Below are 16283 nucleotides of genomic sequence, written 5' to 3' on the forward strand. Positions count from 1 at the left end.
AAGAAGTTATATAGACATATGAAAGTTTTAAGCAATTTGTCATATTACAGTCTAGATCAGAATTTGGATCTTCTGATTTTGAGGTCCAGCTCTGGGTTTCAATTTTCATTTGTTGTGAAATTGAACACATCTAGATTTTTATAATGACTTTCCGTTCCAGCAGAGCATCAATGAAAATCCTTTGTGATTGGGCACTATTGACCTAAACTTGTTAAAATGTTATTTCTATTCCATGAGTGCTGAAGACACTCTTCTGAGGTTTCTATTTCAAGGAAATTTTTGAAAGCAATTTTTTATCCGTTCTCTTCCATTCTTGCATATTTTTTCCTTTCTCTAACCATTGCTAATGCTGGCAAAGTATGCAAGGCTTGACCCAGACATAAATTTATGGAAAACCAAGTTGTACATTCTTGCTTTAAACCTAAGGGGACAGTAGTCAAAGTCACATCACTTCTATTTCCACTATGCAGATTAATTAATTCGTGTTCACAAAGCACTCTGAAAATTTTGGCTAGTGGTGCATAAGTGCTGTTAATATTGTAAAAAATTGTGTTCCTAGCTTGTTTCAATAGACAACAGTGTCACAAAGGAAATCCAGTGAAATTAGTGGCCAGCTTGCTGGTATTCTGAGACAGCTGACTATTACTGGAGAGGACAGAAAGTTAGATGAAGTTTTGCTGAACACTTTCATTCTTTCATCATTCTTGACACCTGGCTGGCAGCCATAACAAAGATCTGAGAGGGAGAAGCACATTTAGGTGGCCAGTGCACGCCAATGTCTCACACAAAGTGTGAGGGTTTGGGGTAGAGCTGTTTATCTTCACCTACCATTTTGAGGTGTGGTGGAGTAATTCACAGTTCCCTTATCATAATCATCTTTTCCTATCAGCAAACACTGTGCAAAGGGTCAAACAATGTTTTCATTAGTCCCAGAGGACTGGAATTCAAGTGAATCATGGATCAAAGGAGAAAGGATGTTCCAACATGATGCCTTCCTTAGGTAGGAGAGAATGGTGGAGCAGCTGGATTGTTCCTAGTGCCTCTCTTTACTTAAGGAAATCCCTCTATCTTTCTCTAAGTCATACCTCATTTCAGTGGGTAATACAGTCTAAGCCTACTTAGAGCTGTATTGTCCAGCAGTGGTGAGCTCCAAAGACCACCCAGTCAGAAAACTGTTTTCCACCCAGTGGTGGAAAACAGATCTCCTTGGCCTCTCAGTAAAGCAGTGCTGATTCCAGCAGCTTTGATAAAAATATACCCCAAAAAGCGTCAATGTGCAACATAACTGAGGAAAACCATAGATGCTTTATACACAGGCATAATTCATCTATCAGACCTCAAAAGTATCCAAATCTAATCTCAAAGTGCACCAGATGTTATGCATTGTACCATGGGACTTGGACAATATGCTGGGTTACGTGGTGCTTGGCCTGGGCCTTCTTCTAGTGGTGTATGTTTTGCCAGACTCCATGGTCTTCTTCAGCCAGGGGCTTTGACCCTTCTCACTGGGATTATCTGTGCTTCTATGCTATTTTATTTCTATGCTGCTCTGTTTTATTTATTCCATCTGACAAACAATACAATACTTCCATACAGCTGGTTAGAAACCACCCATGAAGCAGGCATAAGACAAGATGACAGAGCACGAAACCTGTCAGCCTTGACTTCTTTCACTCCTTGACCATTTCAATGTGCTGTGTTGCAAATTAGCTAATTGGCTTTATAGGTTGTTCTTATAATTAACCATGCAAATTGCACTTCTGGTATATGTCCACACTGTTGTTTCAAAGAGCACATAGAAAGCTCAGTTAAATTCCAGGTGTTCTGTTTCTGTTAGGCCCTAAATTGTGAGTTTAGTCCTGTCCATGCTGGACATCTCAAAGTTTATCATTACACACAAGATCTGTGTAATCCACTCCCCTGTTGAGGAGTTCCCCCAACGAATAGGTTTGCTCATTCCCAGGACTCATGCTCATTGCCAGGTTTTCACAGCCAGGGCTTCTCTAAAAGACAGCTTTCCATTCTCGTGGCACATCAGCAGCTGTGACACATGCTTGTCCCCCTCCCTGTCTCACACTGGTGAAGTAGTGCATTCTGCACCATCCCATTCACTGGGAGAGATGGATGTGGAAAGTCTGACAAAGAGAGTGGCTGGGAAGTCCTGTCTGAGATGCTACTTGTGTCCTACCTGTGGGGTAATGTGGGTCAGGAGCCAGTTGTGAGCCTCGTGTTCAGTATGTGAAGTTCTGAAGGTCTGTTTTAAATGTCTGTGCCTTGGTAATAGCAAACAATATTTGCCACCTGGTCTAAGCAAGCTGATGAAGCTCATCCCTTCTCTGACCTTATCAGCTGGTCTGTGAGAAGATATGTTCTCTTCCCCAAACTTTGCTTTCCCCTATATACTTATATAAACAACTAATTTCCTATTTATAAACCTAAGTGCTGCACTGCTAAAGAGCCTCACAGACAATTATGGCTTATATTTTCCTTGGATGTCCCTCATGTAGTGCCTCCAGGAAGCTGTTTCATGTGCAATATGGAACACAAAGAAAGATCATCCTGCCATTACTATTTATCATCAAGATATAAACTTTAAAAAGGCTTTAAAAGATCAGTTTTAAACTGGCCAGTGATTATTATATTGCTGTAAACCAGAAATGGGAAATAAGGGTCAGAAAGGAAGGAAAACATGAGGAAAAATAATAAAATAACTCAGTATTGCTTTATACAAAGAAAAATGAACTCAGGCTTGTCAGTGTGCCATTTATTAAACATTGTCTTACTTTTCCTTTGCTATTTACTTCAAATGCCAGAGAACCTCTGAATTGGCAATGATGAATGGAAGTCTTCTGGCATGCAGCACCACCGAGTTCAAAAGGAATAAATGTGATCAGGCCCAGTCAAAAACACTCCCTGTTTCATTATATGGAGTCTCTCTTGTGCATTTGTTTAACTTCCCTGTAGTTGTAGAGGCAGAACTTATGAGATGAGAGGTTACCTGGTAGCCTCCTTGAAAAAATATGGCTATTTTGACCCACCTCAGCAACAATGTTGTCTTCAAAACAGGTCCTTGGCTTAATACAATCCTTGCTTTCAAGGTAGGCCAATGTCATAACAACAATGTTTAAATATTGCATGATGAATTGTCTCCAAGCTTGATAGCTCTTTGAAAAACAAAGACTCAAAATTACTTAACCTGTTTTCAGATGGGGACAATGAAGAAAAGGTGAGATAGGTTTCTTTGGTAAACAAGTCAGTGACAGAGACAGGAATAAAATTTATTAGCATTATAATGTAAGGCTTCTTAAACAGCATTAGACCATAAGTCTTCTGAAGGGGCTGTTGAAGTTTAATTTCAACGGAGCTATGAAGTTTTACAGTAGCTGAAGAGTGTGGAACTTCTGCAGAAGCATCACCTTGCACTTTGCACTTGGGAACAGCTGGTTAAATGAGATTTTTGGTGCTCATGCATGTTGAGTCACAGCAGACTTGCTAAAGCTCACCTGTCCCTGAATCTTAGCAAACTAATTAAGAGATATTCTGGAATATCTTGGCCATGATGTGATGGACATGGGCTGCCCTCAGGCAGAACAGACAGTCAGAAGGCTCTTGGCTGCCGCTAGAAACAAGATGTTCTCTGTGTGGTTTATTTGTGAAGGCAGTGCTGTTAGGATAGCAGCTCTTGTCCAAGAGAGTCTCATGGAAATGTGTGGGTATGATGCAATTACACCCCATATGTATGTGCTTGTACTGAGTTGGTGGGAAAGGACTGAAGATTTCACCTGAAAGACTGAGGTGGTGGCCTTTTTTATGGGATCAGCATCTGGGCAGTGTAGGCTACAGAGAAATGAGAACTTTTGGTGTGAAGGTAAGCACTTTCTAGACAAGGAGCTAGTACTGAGAGCCTTCAGCTCTGGAAAAAACTTATTCTTTCTTCCTGAACTGTCTGAAATGGAAAGCATTGTGACCCTGACTGTTTAAAGCTACAATTAATTAGCAATTGACTGATTGCACACTTCCTGACCCACACCTTCAGCCAAGGAATTAGGGGAAATACTGAGTGACTGGTGTAAGCCGCTGGCACAGGGATGGAGTGTGAACAGGGCATGGTTGGGTTGTCCTCATGAAAAGCCAGTAAATTTTGGGCTCCAGGCTAAACAAGCATTTGCTGAAGGGAGCAGCAATGGGTGTAAATGCCTGGAGCAGGCAGGACTGCGTGAGAAGAAGCCTGACTGTGTGATGGGGACTGACTGCCAGGGAAAAAGTCTTCCAGTGGCATGCCTTGGTACACCCTTTTCAACTTAATTTTTCCCATTCTTCCCAGTGGTGTGTCAAGCATATAGGGCACAAGGTCCTGATGGCTGTTGGAGATGGAAAGCAACTCTTATTTCCAAATGTGTGTCCCGGTAAAGCAAAGGGGTAACTACTGTCAGCTGAGTGCAGGGACCAAACTCCACCAATTTTTGTTTAAACTCTGCTACTGCTATATCATCTGACACATATCCCAGGGGGAAAGTGGCTATGCAGCAAGCCGCAGGCCTGCACAATATTCAAGGCTGAAGCTGTGTCATCCAGCCACTGTGTCAGCCCATGTTACATCCCATGAGGCTACTACAATAGCACAGACACATGGCCACCTGATGTTTAATTCCAGGTTTAAGCAGAGTTTGACAAACCCTATTAGAAGCTGGCAAATGTGGTTCAGTCCTTTTAGTCAGTCTTTCATAAAACAGGCTGCATAAAATGCCAGCTGTTTCTTAAAAGGGCCTTTTTGGATATTTCAGAAGGTTTAGGTTCCAGGCAGTCACTTTATAATCCCTGTCCTCTATCAACTGTCACCCTGCTCTCTGATAGCCATATATTTTAAAATACTTTAACAGATGTTAATTGGCTCTTCTGAGCTCTTTACTCAGTTTAGGACATCTTGGACATCAAGACTTTGCCCAGCAATTGCTTGTGCACTTTACCTTAAGAACTTGCTGCATTGCAGGGAAAACAGCTTAATTACATGTGATCTAGGAAAACCTGTCTGAACTTTCAGTTTTCAATTTTGATAAATGCCCCCTTGCTCTTGAATGTGAACTGGATGAACAAGCACCTGCAAACTTCTTTGGCTGGTGCATTATTTCTGCTTCTTGCCAGGGATGACTTTACTGGGGACAGAGCGGGGCCGAAGGGCATCCCGCTCCTTTTTGACAGTGGCAAAAAGCTGCACTGTGGCCAGAGGTTGCTGATATGATTCTTAGTGTGGCCACACAGATACCGCCCCACCCATCCTGGGTCCCTTCAGGTTATCAGTCCCTGATTCTTTAGCATCTCTTCAGACTGAGTTTTGACAAAAGCAGAGGCTGCAGCTGAGGGCTGAAAAGATCCTTGCTAGCAACGAGAGGAAGAAATAGGAGAATTCATGGTTGCCTTTCATCACAGGGGAAGGAAAAAAACCTTTCTTTCTGAGGACCCTCAGTTGGCCTCAGCCTGTTCTAACTATAAAGTCTGGGTTTTTTTTTTTTTTTGTTTTTGTTTTGTTTTGTTTTGTTTTGTTTGGGTTTTTTTCCAGTCCTTAGGAAAACTGAATGACTGTCACCAGAGATGCTCCAAAAATATACAGGCAGATCTCTGGACTGCTCCAGGGAGGCAGTGAGGTCGCTGCAGGAGATGACAAATCAGGCTCAGATCACAGCAGATCCTGGGTCAGGGCTGCCAAGGACTACCTCTCTCACTGCTTGCAGAATGTTCACAATTTACAGGTGCTGATCCAAACTTTGGGGCAGTACCTTGTCCTTCAACTAGGTAGCAGGAGACATAAGAAGTAAACAAATTACCCAGTCTGTTGCTTTCATTTAGGCAATCTTTGATCTTGTGTTTATCTTCCAAAAGATCACCTGAAAACAACAGTGACTTGTGGTCATTTTGGCTTTGTGCTGTGCTTTTTTCCCCTTTCTCTGCCCTTGCCATTCTTCTTTTCCTTCCATAAATTGAAAAAGCAGGTTTGTCCTCAAATGAACTCCAATGTCAGCTTGTAACTGTAGTTCTTGTCAACTACATCTTTGCATTGATTCATAGCAGCTGGTAAATTGAGATACTTTTATAATTCCTAGATCTAGATACTATATATATGAAACTGTTTTATAATGACATTTTCCTGTATTATTATCTCTACTGGGAGAAGAGTCACTTTCCATATTGTCAGTTCTACTTTTTAACAAAGATAGATTTATGCATGCAGAAACCACTTGAAAATTATCATAAAACCTGTGAGGGGAGAGATGAAGAAGACAGGAAAGACCTTTAGTTTGTGTATGTGCCCAGCTGCTTTGGTTTTTGTTTTGTTTTGTGTGCAATGAGTGATGGGGAGAGTCCCCATTTAAGCATTTTGAGTGATGTGCCCAGGGCAGCCTGATGGATGTATTAAGTGGAGATGTTTCTCTGACTGTGCCCAACATGAACAAACTGCTTCAGCAGAATCAGGAGGAAGATTGTGCAATTCCATGTCGTCTCCCAGTGATGCTTCATGTACTGTTTTGATGCACTGGTAGGCAGCAGGGTTTGTATTTGGGACCTTCAATCCTGATGAAGGAATTCCCTTGGAGTTCTGAGGTCGTGAGACATTTGCACCTGCTAACCAGTCTGGGAAGGTGAGAACTGTAGGATTCAATTGATGGTCCTCAGAGAGCTTGAAAACATCAGACTCCCTCTGGAGTCAATGGAGAAGGGCATGTCTGGGCAGGAATCATGGGAGAAAGTTTTCACTGTGGTGCTTGGTCCCCGTTTCCCAATAATTGGAGGAAACATGGAGTTTGAGATGGATGAAGACGTGGGGGCTGACTCTCACTTTTGTTATTTTGGTTGCAAGAATCTTTGTCTCCATGCTCTGACCCAGCCTTCTGCTTGGGAAGGCAAGTCCCCAGTGCTCTAAGGTGGGCACACCCTTCATCAGTGTGCTGAACCTTGCTTGTCCCCACAAGCAGCTGCACCTGCCCTCAACTGTTTCCATAAGCAAAGTTCAGAGATCATACATTACTCAAAAAAAGCAGCACATTCTGCTTCATAGTTTCAGGTTTGCTTTTCTCTATGGGGGTTACTCGGTCATGGATCTATCTTGTCACTGTGCATCCCCAGATTTCTTGTAGCATCTTCAGATACTGAAAGGGTGCAGTAAGGTCTCCCTGGAGTGTTCTTTTACAGGCTGAATACCAGCTTGGCACACAGGAAGTTTGTTGAAGGGAATAACAGTGCATATATATTTAGAAGGAGGGCACCTTGATAGATTTCACCAAAGTGACTAATTGCTTCTGATAAGGGACTGTGAGACATTGGCACCAGTGGTTTCTGAAACTCTGCTGAAACCTGGTGTTGACAGCTAATGAATGAGGATACTGCTGAACAGGGATGTAAACATAAAAAGATGGCTAGTTGAACTTCATCATGGTTTAAAACTGGGACAGAAAACAGAGCAGTGCTTCAGAAATGTAAAAAGACAAAAATGTGCAGAGAAACATTACTGTCTAGCTTCCAGGATTGCAATCAATCAAGTGACAAAATGCACAGATACTGTGTCATTAACATGAAGTTCCAAGTGCTTTGTATCATTTTAATTAATAGCTCAAAGAATTGCTGTAAGCCAGAAAAGTAACATCAGCCTTTCAAAGCCTATACGGACTGGAGAATTCAAACTGGGTTTTTGTCTCTTTAAGGAGGAGAGAGAGATAATAGACATAGATTTTTGACTTTTGTTTTTTTTTTAAAGAAGTTGTGGATGCCCTGTCCCTGGAAGTGTTCAAGACCAGGTTGGATGGGACTCCGAACAATGTGGTCTAGTGGAAGGTGTCCCTGCCCATGGCAGGGGTGCTGGAACTGGATGACTTTAAAGTCCCTTCCAATCCAAACAATTTTATGATTCTATGAATATACAAAATCCCATTTTCCTGAATGCAGGAGAAATGAAATGAGCAAAACCATCCTTACTTCTTGTCCAAGATTCACCCCAGTTCTTAACACGAAAACTCCTAATTTTGTCTCCAGGATGAACTCTTGGACTCATCAGCATGATCCTTCACTTTATGCTCCCAGATTTTTTCCCTTGACCCCTTGCTTTACTCTGCCTCTTACTGGAACAGTCATAGAATCACAGAATTTTAGAATGGTTTGGGTTGGAAGGGACCATTAAAGGTCATCTATTCTAATCCCCTTGCCATGAGCAGGGACGTTTTCAAATCAGCCAGGCTGCCCAGAGCTCTGTCCAGCCTGACCTTGGATGTTTCCAGGGATGGGCATCTACCACATCTCTGGCCAATCTGTGACAGTTTTTCACTACCCTCTTGTAAAAAAATTCTTCCTAATATCCAATCTAAACCTACCCTCTTTCAGTTTAAAGCAATCCCCCTTTATCGTATCATGACACACCCTTATAAAACGTCCCTCTCCAGCTTTCCTGTAGGCCGCTTTTGATGCTGAAAGGACACAATAAGAGCTCCCTGGAGATTTCTCTTCTGCAGACCGAATAGCCCCAGCTCTTTCAGCCTGTCCTCACAGGAAAGGTGCCCCAGCCCTCTGATACTCTTTGTGGCCCTCCTTTGCACTCACTGGTATGAACAGCCTGTTATGAGAGTCACTCCAAAACCACTTCAACGTACCTTTCTTCTGTTTCATACAATGATATATTTAGGGTGGAACTGTTACTGGCTTGTATTTTTATTTCTATAAGGAACTTACCTGTTCCTACCAGTAGCCTAAAAATGGAAAGCTGATGAAGTCCCTATGTTTCTTATCTGGGTCAATTGATTTACTAAATGGACAGATTACCTGAAAACTTCTTGGGGTTTGAGTGGCTTGGGCAGGTACCTCAGAAATCAGGATGCCAGTCCTTGGAAGACCCTTACTCCCCCGCAAACCATTTTTCCATTCTTCACATTGCAGCACACAGCTGCTGGATGCTGCTGGAGGATTTCTGCTTTTGCACATCTCTTCTAGACTACTCCTTTATTTTTTTTCAGAAGCCGTCAGATAAAGCTCTCCTAGTGTCTTTTTGTGCTCTTTGCCTCCTCTGGAAAATGACATCAAGAGGCACTACAAACACCACCCAACAGGTTCAGAAAGCCCAAAGTGCTCTTACATATTCCTGTAATCATTAACTCAGAAGACCAGTCTAAGACAACTAAAATGGAGCCCGAGAAGATCCTGGTGCTGTAAAACCTTGGTGTAAAGGCTTTGACATCAGTAAGAGATTTGCTCTCTGCAGGCCTGAATGGATGTTGCTTTGCCCCTTTCTTTAAGGCAGTATTGAGCTCCGGCTGACTTTGTACTAGTGAATCATCTGTGTGCCCCCAAAGGGCAATTTCAACTAAATCAGATGTGATGAACAATTTTTAGGAATGACAAAAAAGCTGTGTTTCCTAAGGACAATGTCTTTATCTGAATGACAGTCACAAGGGGACCAAGTCTTAAAACAGGGACAAAACTCTATTACATTACTCTTCCAGCAAACAGTGCTCAGACACTCACCTTGCACAAGGGAAGGCACTTAGCATTCAGTACAGTGGTATAAATCATGTATTAAATCATGTATTTTCCCTTCTCAAGCCACTGCTATGGCCATTAAACCACAAATCTTCCCAGCACATGGGTCTCAGTTATCAGTTATTTGGCTTAGCAGGGCCTGGAGGCACACAATGGGCAAGGTGGAATCTTTGCCCAAGTGCTGTTTTCAGGGTTTCCCATATCTCAGAGCTGCACATTTTTGAGTGCAGCTGAGCAGCTGCATAACCAAATGCAAATGAGATGTTAATTAAGCAGGAATAGGAGAACTTGTCTGTTTTCTTTCTTCAAGTTCAGAAGCGGGTGATCTGCTTTACCTCGGTGATGCCTTGGCACTTCCCTACTTCATTGTACTCTACCCTGTAATGAAATGACTGGGATTACAAGATCAGCACCTGTGAAAATATGAACCAATTATTTTTAAAATCCATCAGTGACTGCCTATCAAGGAGCTTTCTGACAGCAACCGTGTTGTTTAGAAAAGGGATTATGTGGCACAATAATTATGTCAAGTTGTCCCAGCTCTGTGGAGACACAGCATACAGAAATGGCTTTGAACGTGCTTCAGAAATGCAGCTGGTCATGTTCCACTTCCCAGCAGTGCTTTCCTGGGGTGCTGGAATGGGAGGGAGATGACAGTGAAATGCTGGTGCAGGTGTCAAGGCACAACCCACACTGAGCTGATACGAGCAGTGGTGTCATCCACCATGCCAGGAGAAGCCATGTGATTAATTATGAAATAATGACAGAGCATGTCACTGCTCAGAGGTGTTTGTTTGGGTGTAACAGCATGGTGGTTTTAAAAAAAAAACTTTTCTCACTCTGTCAGAGTTTGCATGAGAATGAGATTTAAGAAAAAGATGTCACACCAGTGTTTGCTTGCTGGGAGCTCATAAACAGCCCAGGAACAGGGGCAGCACAACCAGATGGAGGGCAGCAAGCAGCAGAGACATGTTCAGGGTCTGAAGGATCCACTTCCACAGACATGCCTGGCAGCGTCTGCAGAGCCTGGTTCCTTGGGGTACCAGGGCATCCCTCTGTATCTTGTGGCAGGGGCTGTAAGACTTCCTGCTGTGCAGATTGCTCTTCCAAGATTTCCATCCATTCCTGGCAGCAGGCAGGCACAGGCAGCTGCCTTCTAGCCTGGCTTAGCAGAGGACCAGCAGCTCGTGCAGCGAGCCAAGGCTGGCTCCTGCAGCTCTCTTGCGAGCCCTAGTGATGGTAGGACCTGCCTGCAGACAGACGGGTCTGGAAACACAGCCCCATTCTCACAGGCAGCCCTTGCTAGGAAAAACAGGAAAATGTTTCATTGCTATGCTAAGCAAGTTTCTCTTTCCATCCTTCTCTTCTGCTTCTCTTCCCCGAGAGGACTGAAACACCAGTGAACATCATTGACCTCCACAATGGTTTGCAGAGCAGTGAGACTTGTGTTGCATTTGTCCCTAAGAGATAAGAAAGGGGCCAAGACAGAAACAAAAAAGGGAAGGCAGAGATAGTTGAAATACGAATAAATACTTCTTCCTATGACATCCAAAATCCCAAGATACTTGCATTCTGGAGTTGTGGATCTTGCAGCAGAGCCATTTAGTCCTCCTTCCACCAAGCAGTGAAGCACTTGCTTTCATCCCATGGTGAATGGTTGCATGGAGCAAGGACAGGCTCCCAGCTGCTGTCTGGAACGGGTCTGCAGTTTCCAGATGTAAACCTGACTTTCTACTAGACCTCAGAGTGGAAACAATGTGCTACTGTTATGAGGTTTATTTGTTCTACAGTTTTTTCCTGCTTTTTATCACATGTTCACTTTAGCCATTTGAAATTGGGATGCTGAATATTGATACACACACAGGTAGCCCAGGTGACTTTTTTCTCAAGTAATGTTTTTATAAGTGTAATTTAGCTTTACAGAAAAGTCAGGTTAAACTGAAAAAACAAACAAGTAGTGGTCCATATCCAGGTTCATATATGCAGGTAAACAGGTGAGAGGGAAAGCAGAACACATGATGTGTTTCTTAATTCAGCGGTTACTTGATGTACTGTCTCTGGATTAGAGCAGAATTACTTTTTGATCTGAGATCTGTAATAAGTGACTGGCAGATATTGTTAAGGAGCACATCTGTCTGATTCATGCTCCTAGCGAAGGTGCCTCTGTCCTAAACAGTTCAAATCAAAGACAGTTTGTTTAGCTCTTCAAATCCAGCAGCTGTCTCTCATTAAGTGAATTGCTGAGAGCTGTCAGGATATTGTTTCTGGACTTTCTGAACACCTGACATCTAATTCAGGCTTTTTCTCTCCCATCTGATGAAACTAGAATGAGTATGACAGATGAAGAACAGAAACCAGAATCAGGCAAAGTTCTGAAAACATGTGTGTGTACATAACATATATCCTGCTAATTTTTATATTAATGTTTGGGAGTTATTTTAAATCTTCCACATTTTTCTTGACATGAAATGGGTACATTTAGAAACAAAATTTGCACTTTACTGTATGAGTTCTGGTCTTGTGTAATGTTGACTTTTATATTTACGTTTATCATGGGATCATGGAATAATTTAGGTTGGAAAAGATGTCTAAGACGATCATCAAGTCCAACTATTAACCCAGCACTGCTAAGTCTGCCACTAAATAACACCTAGAAATCTTTTCAATACCTCCATGGATGGTGAGTGAACCACTTCCCTGGGCAGCCTGTTCCAATGCTTGACAACCCTTAGGTGAAGAAATTTATCCTAATATCCAATCTAAACCTCCCCTGGTGCAAATTGAGGCCATTTCCTCTTATACTGTCACTTGTTACCTGGGAGAAGAGACCAACCCCCACCTGGCTACAGCCTCCTGTCAGGGAGTTGTAGAGAGTGATAAGATTACCCCTGAGCCTCCTTTTCTCCAGGCTAAACACCCCCAGCTCCACCAGCTGCTCATCAGACTTGTGCTACAGACCCTTCACCAGCTCTGCTGCCCTTCTCTGGACACGCTCCAGCACCTCAATGTCTTTCTTGCAGTGAGGAGCTGTCACGATCTGCTAATACAAGTGAGGGTCGTGATGGTTTGTTTATAGATCTCAGAGTGCAAAAGGACACAAGGGATTTCAGTTTTAATCAAAACAGCGCACCTTTATTAAGTGCCCACAACACGGTAATGCGATAGAGGAAAGAAAGAGAGAGAGCAATAAAGAAAACAAAGAAAAAGGGTAGAGAGGAAGAAAAGGGGGGTAATAGCTACCAACAGATGAGATGAAGTCCTCGTGGCCTTCTGCCAATAGATTCGTCTTCTTTCCGTGGGGAGATTTTGATCTCAGTTATTTCAGAAAGTCCCTTTATAGTCTTTTTCAGAAGCGAGGGGCAACTGCCAAGACCATATCTGTGTTTCATAATAACATTGCAAAACTAGAAGCTAGCACTATCACAGGTACATACCAAGCATGCCTTTCATAGGCAGAGCTGCCTGCCATGGTTTGCAGCCTAGCAGCGTTAGCGCGTCTACTTCTGGCATGAGTTTAGCAGTGCTCTCACTTCTGCTTTCTAGCTGTATCTCCTCATCTCCCTCCTTTCCCCAACAGGTGGGGAGATCTAAAGCCGTTGTTATGAGGCCTGTTGCTTTGGGAAACAGGTACAGGACAGGTGTACAGGACAGGTCACTCCTTTCCACTTCAGCGCAGTCCTTCCTGCCTGGGCAGCAAGAACAGTGCAGTCCATTGTGACCTGCACTAGTTTCAGGAATGCATACCAGCTCCCAGTGGGCACAACTGCAGGGAACACTTGGCAGACACTCCACCTCAGCCAGGCCAGGACTCCTGTGTTCAGTGTCTGTCTTTGGCGATGATCATGAGGCAGATGAGGGATCTTTGGACCGTTTCTTACAGGGGCCCAGAACTGGACACAGGATTCAAGGTGTGGCCTCACAGTGCCCAGTAGATGGGGACAATCACTGCCCTGGCCCTGCTGGCCACACTACTGCTGATACAGACCCGGTGCCATTGACGTTCTTGCCTACCTGGGCACACACTGACTCATGTTCAGCTGCTGTCAACCAGCATCTCCAGGTCATTTTCTTCTGGGCAGCTTTCCAACCACTCTGCCCCCAACCTGGAGCACTGCAGGGGGTTGTTATGACTCAAGGGCAGGACCTGGCACTTGGCCTTGTTGAACCTCATACTATTGGCCTCAGCCCATTGATCCAGACTGTCCAGATCCCTCTGCAAAGCCTTCCCACTCTCTATCAGATCAACATTCCCACCAACTTTGTGTCATCTACAAACTGACTGAGAGTGCCCTTGATCCCCTCATCCAGATCATTGATAAAGATATTAAATAGAATTATCCCCAATATTGAGCCCTGGGGAACACCACTGGTGACTGTCCACAAGCTGGATTTAACTCCACTCACCACCCCTCTCTGGGCCTGACCATGCAGTGAACAGTGCACCTGTCCAAGCCACGGGAAGACATTCTCCAGGAGGATACTGTAGAAGATGGTGTCAAAGGCTTTCCTAAAGTCCAGACAACACCCACAGCCTTTCCCTCATCTACTTAGAGCGCCACCTTGTCACAGAGGAGCTTCAGTTAGCTACTATCACAATAGGAGAAAACCTCTCAAACAGTTCTATATATTTCTACCATAATAAGTGAGGTCGGCTTTTGAAAAAAAAAAAGTACTCTGAATATGATAAAACAAAGCTCTAAGTCTTTAAAGAGATATAATTTTTCCATCTGGCTATTACTAGGCCTGAAAAGGCAGATTTTCATGAGGAAGTTTCAGAACTGATAAGTCTGAAAGTTTAGAATTTCCATCTTGTTCTGAGCCAGCTTCTTTTTTCATTGGCAGTGTCTGGCCTAGCTGTAGAAATAGAGCAACAAATCTGTTCTTCCTGGATTTCTAATTGCCACAGTCTTCTAAAAAGCTGTCTGGCAAGGGTACTGGATTTATCTTCAGGAGTGAAATTTAAGTAGTTTGGAGACAAAACAGTTGAACAAAGGCCTCATTTTTTTCTTTTAATATGGGCAGGAAGAGGTTTCCCACTTATTTAAAAAGGACAGCTGGATCTATGTAAAGCTCTGGATATGTTTCATCTAGGCTTACACAAAAGTGTCCAGGCAGACAACTCATCATTCCAGGAAAAATCACCCAGTTTACTCTAAAATGAATGTGAAAAGACAACCAAAGAGACAGAAATATCAACTTCACCATCTGTCAAGATGATCCTTTTTGTTGCCATGACCATACTGTGTCTTACCCAGTCATAATCCAGCTCCTGCTTCAAATCACTCATCTGGGATGCTCAAAATAATTTACAGACATTCATTTTATGTTGGGGCCCTTCCCCCTGCCATGTGGTCCTGGGAGAGGGGCCGTGGGGGGAGGCACGGCGTTTCCCTGCCCCTGGTCAGCCTCGTTCCCCATTGGTTGTTTTGTGTTCCCCTGTGCGGGCAAGGACCCTCGGGTCCCGTGATTGAGCAGTTCCTCGGCAGATCCTCAGCCATGCGGCTGGAGAAATAAACATCTCTCTGAAACATCTATCAAGAATCAGTCCATATATATTTCTTTTCCACAGGCCTTCTTGTTTGATACGCGTGTTACAGTATCCCCACTGTAACAAATGGTAGGGTAATGCTGGCAAGACACCGATCTCTAAGGACAGAAAATTCATGAGTAAAAACCACTCTAGGTCTCTCTCTTCTCACCTTGGTTTGGATATTGTCTCTGGACTATGGAAGAATCATGGGAAATGTGGCTCTCTGAACCACAGAAAGAAATGTATCTAGAAAAGAATCCTTGAACAACAAAACAAGAAAGTATTTGTTCCGGGAGAGCTAGAACATTTTTTTAACTGGCTTTTCAAAAATTTCTTTTATATTTCTTGAGACTTACTTTTTGATATTAATCCTCCTGGAACTAATCACAAGCATTTTTTGTACGAGATCTGGGATGAGATAAAGGATCAAACAGAACATGCACTCGTGATAGAATCTCTCCGTGGATCCCTTGTAATCAGCGAAGCTCTTGAGGAGCATTTGTATGGTCCCATTACCCCTAGAGCAGAGGATGGCTGAAATCCCGTGGCTGAGACCACGCGGCAGACATGCTGGGAGCGCGTGACTGCAGCCGTGCCAGCAGAGGTGCCTGCGCTGGATGAACCCGGCCCCCTCGGGAGCCCGCGCCTTATTGCGGACCCCATCCCTGTCTCGGGGTCCCCGGCCACGCAACCGTGAGTGAGGGAGCGACGCCGCAGGTGCCGCAGGTGCCGTGGGCCACACGCAGCAAAGACGCGGCCCCCACGAGCAGCCAGGAACCAGGGGTCGGCGTGGAAGCCCGCTCTGAGCACACGGCTCGGAGAGCCTTGTAGAGCGAGAAGCGGCGGCTTCCATAGTGACACGAGAAGCCGCGCAGCACAGCACCGAGGCGAAACGAGGCCGCTCTCAAAGCAGCGTGGAGTTGGCAGAGCGTAACCGCTTGCAGGGCGTGGGGCCAGCGGTGATGGCAACGCGGGGCCGCGCAGAGCCCAGACACGCGCCGGAGCAGCGCCGCTCGGAGAGCGAGGAGCAGTTGCAACACGAGGGCCTAACCGAGACATTGGAGTCGCTGAGGCAGCAGCCACGCAGGACCAACAGCTACAACAAACATGCAATCATGTGATAGGAGAAGTTGTAGCAACGAAAATCACAGGAACTGTGAAATGGTACAATGTGAAAAACAACTATGGATTTATAACACGAGATGATGCAGGGGAAGATTTATTCATCCATAGAACT

The sequence above is a fragment of the Corvus moneduloides genome, chromosome 1 (genome assembly GCF_009650955.1).
Source record: "Corvus moneduloides isolate bCorMon1 chromosome 1, bCorMon1.pri, whole genome shotgun sequence".
NCBI classification, from domain to species: Eukaryota; Metazoa; Chordata; class Aves; order Passeriformes; family Corvidae; genus Corvus; species Corvus moneduloides.